The sequence below is a fragment of the Cyprinodon tularosa genome, unplaced genomic scaffold (assembly GCF_016077235.1).
Source record: "Cyprinodon tularosa strain WSP-4 unplaced genomic scaffold, ASM1607723v1 ctg17, whole genome shotgun sequence".
Taxonomy (NCBI): Eukaryota; Metazoa; Chordata; class Actinopteri; order Cyprinodontiformes; family Cyprinodontidae; genus Cyprinodon; species Cyprinodon tularosa.
Window position 1 is genome coordinate 4,619,148 of NW_024038531.1, and position 9,220 is coordinate 4,628,367.

The window sequence follows — 9,220 nt, forward strand, 5'->3', positions numbered from 1 at the left end:
CTGTAATATTTACCTTATTTATTTTTTTTTGTCCTTTATAATCAACTTTATTATTTATTAATTACTTATATTTTTAGGTATTTATGTGCATGTTATATTTTTGTCTGTTTTATTCTTCCTTTGTATTTTTTTTACCTTAGTTATTTTTTCGCCGCTGTCTATTTTTGTCTGCCCTTTTTACATTTCTGTAAAAATAAGTCATAAGTAATGTAATAAGTAATTAAAAAATAAAGTTGAAGATTATAATGGACAAAAAAATAAATAAGGTAAATATTACAAAGTCAAATAAATAAAGAAGCTAATTAAGAGTTATATACATTTATGTCTCACTTTATAATTTAATTTCTACTTACATTTATTTGTATTTTTGTTGGCAATTAATTGTATGCTTATATATTTATTGAGCATTTATTTATTTCTGTATTTATTTTTAAATATGGCAGAGTTGGTCCTCCATAGATTAGGAGCTTTCCAGTAGAGAAAAGCTTTTTTTGCATTTAAGGGCACATTCCTTTAACCCTTTATAGGGCACTCATTGAAATACTTAGAAAATCAAAATTTCAAGCAAGTCTTATTGGAGGACAGGAATAGACTATATTACTTTTGTAACATTCAAAAACTATGTATATTTTGATGCCAAAAATTAATGTCAATGTAATAAACAGCCACTTGCCCTAATAAGCAAAATAAAAGTCATTCTATAAGAAATTAGTGAAAAACCCAGAGTGAAAGAACCGTTTTTGTTTTTCTTTTTGTTACATCATAACCTTAGAGTTTTAATGCTGATACCGGCACTAACATTTTTTCCTTTTTTACTTAGCTTTTTACATTTTTTCTTAAATTAACTTTTATGCTCAAGTTAACTTTATTTCAACTTAATTTACAGTAAATCATTGAAGGCCTCATCCATTTGGTCAAATGCAAAAATATTATGTACAGCCATGTAGCATTATCTTTGCTAAATGGTTGGATATAGATTTTGTGCTTTTAGACCTCACTGTGGGGGGACTCCATTTATAAGTGGTATGCAAGTGATCAAAAACGCTAACTTGCCCTATAAAGAGTAGGAAGTTGAGCCACAGCTTTGTTTAAAATCCAAGCTGTTCAAAGAGCTGTAAATAAGCTGAAGAAGCTCAGTGGGTGGAAAAAAAACAGCTAACAGTGAAACAGGATTCTTTCGAGGAGATTCGCCGTGCATGAGCTGCAGCTTGAGTTGGTGGGTCACAGCTGTTGCATTGGGTCAGCCATGTCGGAGCCAGAAGTGGTGTCTTGCCTGGGACAGTTTTCACAAATGTGCATCCTAGTGACATCCAAAAAATCCTTCAAATTCTTAATTTCATCATGAGAATTCAAATTTTTCTCTTAAAACACCTTGGGTATTATAAAGCTACTTTAAGGCAAAAAAGTGCTGCCTGCTTGTATTAACCAGCAATATGTCAGACAATATTTTCACGGACCAGCCTTTAAAGTGTGGGGGGGTAAATACGATCAAATAAAATGATACGACTGGCATAAAATTAAATATAAACAGCATAAAAATAAAACTCGCCATTATGTTGAATTAGTGGGAGCACTGAGCTTGTTTCTCCGAACAAGCCGGTCCCATCTACGCGTAATCGGAGACAATAACACCTAAAGTGTGCTCCTGATGTCCAGTCTGCTCCATAGCTTTGTTTTGGTTACTGTAACCGCAGAAAATCCCGCTTCACAAATATAGGATGTTATAGAAAGGATGAGTCTTGAACTGAATTAACCTGTGTCAAGAGGCACAGATGCACCGACTGATGTAATTGGGAAAGAATACCCCAATGTTGTATATTTTTCAAAATAAAACATCACTCAGACTCTGATCTTCCATAAATTATATATATATATATATATATATACTTTTTTCTGTGCGGCCCGGCACCAAATGACCGACGGACCGGTGGTTGGGGACCGCTGCACTAGAGGCCCCAAAATATCATAGATGTAGAACAATGTGAACAGCATAGAACAGGAATCCCAAAAGTCGGTCCTTGAGGGCCGCTAGAGGTTTCCCTTCTTTAGCGCAGGTCATTATGATGATTGCAGTTTAACAAAAACCTGTTAACAAGTTTTCAATTAAAAGCTTTCAGATACTGAATGAGGCGCAGCTTAGCAGTGAAATGAATATTTCTATTTCATAAAGTGCTGCAGAGATCGAATGTACACAGCGTGGGAGAAAAAAACGGTGACAAAAGGCATTGATGTTGAAGTTCAGAGCAAAAACATATATAATGCAAAAATGTCAGTAGAAAAAAAAATTGAGTTGAGTTCTATTTGGTTTTTTGTCCAACATTCAGCTGTCTGATGGCTGCGGTGGAAAAGCTGTTACAGAACCTACTGGACTTGCATCGGATGCTTTAAAGCCTCTTCCCAGAGGGCAGCAGGGAGAACAGTCCATGGTGGAGGTGTGAGGGGTCATTGATGATGTTATGGGCTCGGGACATGCAGCGATGGGATGAAATATCCTTAATGGAGGGAAGAGGAGCCCCAAGGATCCTTTCTGCTGTTCTCACCACTCTTCTCACTTTCATCCAGTCTGTGATGCTGCAGCCTCCACACCAGGCATCCCCAAAGTCAGTCCTCGAGGGCTGCTGTCCTGCAGGTTTTAGAGGTTTCCCTGCTCCAGCATAGCTGCGTTTAACTGAAAGATGATTAACAGGCTTTTGCTGAATTGCAGTCATCAGAATCTGCTATGCTAAAGCAGAGAAACCTCTTAAACCTGCAGGACAGCAGCCCTGACTTTTGGGATGCCTGCTCCACAACTACATGTGCTTCTGTGCCCGTTTGACCAGTGAGTTAGCATAGTCAGTGATGTTTTCAACTGCACAGACTTTGTCTGGATTTGTTCTGTGTTTTATCAAGTCCAAAGTTAACTCATCAATCAAAAAATAAAATAAATAAATAATGGCACTTTATGCTTCCCTTTGCTGACAAGTGATACCATCATCTTCATATGATGGTATCAGTTTCCTGCTGGACTTGCACCTGCCAACACCTAAAGTACCAATCTCTGGCTTTTATGGCCATGCTTTCACTGTTCTTGATTAGCTATAAAACTCTCCTGACATAAACTCCACTAGTAATCCTTGCCCGACTGTCAAAAAGAAAATGATAAACACCCGAGCCAATCATGCAGATGAGCTGAAAGCCACTGTGAAAGCAAACCCCTGCTTTTTTTTCTCACCAGTTGTAAGAAATTGGTTTTAAATTCCTTATTTTTAATGCCGTGTTCATTTAAGATCAAATTAGTTCCTGTTGGCACTTTGCTGCATTATGTTCAAATGACGGTATTACCTTAAGCTGACTCATCAGCACCTCCTCACAGCACATCAGAAGTGACGGATGGATACATTTTAGGGAATTTGTGATATAATTGCCTAAATTAGCCTAATCTTTCTCTCAAGTTTTATCAGACTGTCTGACAAGGTGACATGTGAACTGAGAGGACTGTTGTAATGTTGTTGCTTCAACCTTATTGCTGCAAGCCCGTTTCCCAGAAGTAAAATCGGCTTTGTGTAACATGCAAGAGTTGATCATAGCACCTTAGGAAAGCTGTAAGGGAGCAGATAAGTCATAAAAGCAGTTTTTTTTTCCCTTACACAGACTTCTTTTAAACATACATATACACATAAAAAAATAATAATAATAAAAAAAAATAAATATATATATATATATATATATATATATATAAATATATATATATATATATTTTTTTTTTAGATCATTTATTCTACACATTTGGTATAAAGACCTATTTTTTTGTCTTTATTTCTGAAGGAAAAGTTTACCTTTGGAGCGTCCTCTGCCCTTAGCGATCAGTTATGAGGAATTAATGCTGCTCTACAAATAGAAAAATATAAACCCCAAACTTTATAATCTTATATACCACCCCAAGCTGTTTTAAAATAAAACATAAACCGACTGTGTGCCTCCCAAGATTTGTATTAATGTCTGAAGCCTTAAGCTTTTTATCATGTCAGAAAAGTCTGTTCTGTTACAGAAAGAAATACTCCCATCGGCATTATAGATGAGCCCCTGTTATAAACATTTCAACTGACATTTCAAATTAGTCTATCTTAAAAAAAAAGATGTAACAATCCTAATAAAGTTGTAAAAATACTTATATAACAGTAAACTGACAGGGTATTATAGAAATGTAACTTTATTGATCCTATAATGGAGAAATAAACTCTGCATACAGGTGCTGGTGCTTAGAATATCATGAAAAAATAGATTGATTTCAGTAATTCCATTTAAAAAGTGAAACTTGTATATTATATTCATACATTACATACAAACTCATATATTTCAGATGTTTATTTTGTTTAATTTTGATGATTACAAATGACAACAAATGAAAATCTCAAATTCATCATATCAGAAAATTAGAATATTACTGAAGACCAATAAAAACAAAGGATTTATAGAAATGTTGGCCAACTGAAAAGTATGAACATGAAAAGTATGAGCATGTACAGCACTCAGTATTTAGTTGGGCCTCCTTTGGCCTGTATTACTGCAGCAATGCGGCGTGGCATGGAGTCGATCAGTCTGTGGCACTGCTCAGGTGTTATGATAGCCCAGGTTGCTCTAATAGTGGCTTTTAGCTCTTCTGAATTGTTGGGTCTGGTGTATTGCATCTTCTTCTTCACAATACCCCATAGATTTTCTATGGGGTTAAGGTCAGGAGAGTTTGCTGGCCAATTAAGAACAGGGATACCATGGTCCTTCAACCAGGTACTGGTAGCTTTGGCACTGTGTGCAGGTGCCAAGTCCTGTTGGAAAATGAAATCTGCATCTCCAAAAAGTTGGTCAGCTGCAGGAAGCATGAAGTGCTCTAAAACTTCCTGGTATGTGGCTGCGTTGACCCTGGACCTCAGAAAACACAATGGACCAACACCAGCAGATGACATGGCACCCCAAACCATCACTGACTGTGGAAACTTTACACTGGACTTCAAGCAACGTGGATGAAGTGCCTCTCTTCTTTTCCTCCAGACTCTGGGACCTTGATTTCCAAAGGAAATGCAAAATTTACTTTCATCAGAGAACATGACTTTGGACCACTCACCAGCAGTCCAGTCCTGTTTCTCTTTAGCCCAGGCAAGACGCTTCTGACGCTGTCTGTGGTTCAAGAGTGGCTTGACACAAGGAATGCGACAGCAGAAACCCATGTCTTTCATACGTCTGTGTGTGGTGGTTCTTGAAGCACTCACTCCAGCTGCAGTCCACTCTTTGTGAATCTCCCCCACATTTTTGAATGGGTTTTGTTTCACAATCCTCTCCAGGGTGCGGTTATCTCTCTTGCTTGTACACTTTTTTCGACCACATCTTTTCCTTCCCTTCGCCTCTCTATTAATGTGCTTGGACACTGAGCTCTGTGAACAGCCAGCCTCTTTAGCGATGACCTTTTGTGTCTTGCCCTCCTTGTGCAAGGTGTCGATGGTCGTCTTTTGGACAACTGTCAAGTCAGCAGTCTTCCCCATGATTGTGTAGCCTATAGAACTAGACTGAAAGACCATTTAAAGGCTTTTGCAGGTGGTTTGAGTTAATTAGCTGATTAGAGTGTGGCACCAGGGGCCATCAATTTTGAACCTTTTCACAATATTCTAATTTTCTGATATGATGAATTTGAGATTTTCATTTGTTGTCATTTGTAATCATCAAAATTAAACAAAATAAACATCTGAAATATATGAGTTTGTATGTAATGTATGAATATAATATACAAGTTTCACTTTTTAAATGGAATTACTGAAATCAATCTACTTTTTCATGATATTCTAATTTTATGACCAGCACCTGTATAACCCATCCCCTTTAGCCTCGTGAGACCATCCTGATCTCGCGAGCTTTCAAGGTTTCACTCGCAGATCAGTCTGGAGACTCTCCGTTAAAGAAAATTTGGAGCCGTTCACCAAACAAACGTCCAATCAGCGTTGGCTTTGAGGCGGGTTGAGGTGTGACGCAACGAGAAGCACGACAGTTCAGTCTAAAGAACATGGCGGCTTCAGCCGATGAAACTAGCGTTAGCGTGGCTATCAAGCAAGTTTTATCGGAATTACAGAGTATTTCTTCTCTGAAAGAAGAGCAAAACACTGCTCTGGAGGCTTTTCTCAGAGGAAAAGATGTTTTTGCTCTTCTCCCGACTGGCTTCGGCAAGAGTAGCCTGACTTGTGGTTGTGTTTTCGTCGTCGCTCTGTTAGTACGTCATATGCTTCGTTAATCTGATTGGTTTATTTGGCCCGTCTATCACCAACATAGGCCAATCAGCTAACCAGTATTTTCGCCCCTTCCCAAAATTACTTCAACAGAAGGTTTCCAGATGGATATGCAGAGCAAATCCATCTGGCGGAGTCAGGTTACATCCCCTTGGGGAGCAGTGGGCTGCCATTGTGTGGCGCCTGGGGAGCAGTATGGGATTAAGGGTCTTGCTCAGGGAGCCAGAGTGCAGACTGTGGGGATCGAACCCGGTACTTGCAACCTTCTCAGAGAACAAGCGCACTGCTCTAACCCCTAGGCCAACACTCCCAGTTGTAGTGGCATCAACTTCCAGAATAGAGGCTTCAAAGAAATCTAAAAGCAGGCTGTGACGGGTAATTTATCCTTTCCTAAAAATATATAAACAGAGATAATTCTATGTATTATTAACTGCTCAAACGAAAGGTGGAAAGTGTGACATATTTAATCAACCGACTGAAGGTGAATCTTTTTTTTTTTGTCAGGTCAGAATATGTTTATAAATAACAAAATATGTGAAGATTTCAGAAAATTATTTTGGGATGAAAGAAAACTGACATGAATGCAGGTACTTGATGATACAGCTATTTTATAAACTTTAGCTGGTAGTACACACAAAAAAGACAGAATTCTAACAGTTTATAGACCAATAGACTAATATTAATTACATGTTGGAGGATTTTAAAACACAGGGCAAGAAAATAAGAGACAAAGATGACGAACGCAAGTAATTCTGAGGATGATCAAGCTTTTTGTCTTTAAAGCTAAGCAGTTTTATTTTTCTTTCCTACCTCATTTTAAAACCAGAACTACTTTGATATTTTTAACACGATGGAGCTCTTTAGTACCGGTTCTGGTTAGAGGTGGTGTTTTGACTGTTTCATATTGAAACAAAAACAGTTAACCAGACTACTTTGGAGTAGAGACTGACATTTTTTCGGGAATCCCACGGATTACGGGATTCCCGTGGGATGGGAGTCAGTATTAGTAACGATCACGTGATTGGGACGGTACAGGATTAAACATTAACGAGAGCAGACGGGAGCGGGAACAAACCAATAGTAGCTAAAAAAAACTAGGATCTATGCCAAAAAATAAAATAAAATAGAAAGAAAAAAAATCCAGTACTGGCGCCGCCATTTTGTAGTTTTTTTCCTTGAAGCCTACACTATAATGCGAGTCAAAAAAACTACACAACCCAAAAACCATTTATAATTATTATTCCTTTTACTTTAACTGAACTTTACTACAGTTAGAAACAGGAACTTAACTGACCCTTCATAGAAATTCAGACTCAATGTATTGGCAAAATCCACTCCCGTGTCAGTCTCTACTTTGGAGCACAGAGTCCAAACCATTTTCTCTTGAAGAGCTGACTCCCAGGTGCAGTACATGTCAGGGGAAGCTTCAACCACCTCCTCAATCGGTTGGCATTAGCAATTAGGGGTGTAAATAATTATCGATTTGTATCGATGCATCGATCCAACAGCCGACGACCCGATGCATCGACACGTCCGCAAGAGAATCGATTCATGTTTTTTTTATCCATTTGCTCCTGGACGTAATTCTCCCTCCCGTGCTGCGGTGGCGCTAAACCTGTTTTGCCCTCCTACCTTGCTTCCTGGTTATACTCTTACAGCAGTGTGTTGCAGTGAGCTTGACACAGACATTTTTAAATTATGCTCAATATTGAAGCGTGGTCTGTGCTACACACTGTGGGTCTAGATACGGCCGAGGCGGAGAGGAAGTGGGGGCGAGTTTAGTCCGACGACGGAGGAACATGAGGGCCAAAAAGAGCGGAGATCCAGGTGGAAAAAGGGTCCCAGGGTTCTCACGCACCTCGCTCTTCTAGCGGGTCAAACTTCACGAGTTGTTTTCCGCAATTTCGGTCTTACAAACAAAACAAGCCGGCCTCCTGTCTGCGGCACTGTCTCCGGTCAGCTACAATCTGGGAGAGGGGCAGCGGAGCGTCTCTCAAGGGCGCGGGGACGTCTGGAGCCGAGGTATTGCATTGCACTCATTGCACAGATTATGTGCAGTATTTTTGCACTATTTTTTGATGCAACTTTTCTACTTCTGTTATTTGCTATTGTTTCTGAAAAAATGCATAACGATATTACAGCTTTCATTGATTTATTTCAAACTTGAAACTTTGTTTAGCCTGTAAGGTGTAAAAAAAAAAAAAAATTAACCGATTAATCGATTAATTGAATCGAATCGCATCGTGGTCTATTCTTGAGTATCGAAAATAATCGAATCGTTGGGTCAGGAAATCGATACTGAATCGAATCGCCATGATGGATGTGATTTACACATCTATTAGCAATCTTCTAATGACTTAAGGCTGATTAATACTCAGAAACCAGCTCATCTGCGTGCGTGTCGCAGTGAACACAAATATGCACTGCATGAAAAGTGAGATTTTCGTCCCCGTAAACCCCCGTAAACTTCCGCAGATCTGCCTGATTTTCGTCAGTTTCCGACAATTTGCAACCCGTGCTTGTCCGCGTTTGTCGTGCCACAAATTGTCGGAAACGTACCGTGACGTATGTGGAGAGCGATCAGCTGTACTAATGGCCCTAATTAGCATATGAATGCAGCAAACCCGCGCGGCTGGCCAGGTCTGGCTTGAATAACCTTCTCAGTATTGGCTGAAACCACTATTCTCAAACAAATGAAATCGCTCGTGATTGGCAGCAAAACCACACGTGGCCACGCCAGGCTTTAATTTTCTTACTGAGTATTGGACGGAACCGCTTCTTTTTAAACAAGTAAAGTCGCTCGTGATTGGTTGGCATATATATATATTTACATATATATATTTATTCATATATATATATTTATATTTATTTATTCATTCATATATTTATTCATTCATATATTTATTCATTCATATGCTGTGTATTTATGTTATCCTACACTACTACACAATTATTATGCTACCATCAAGGAC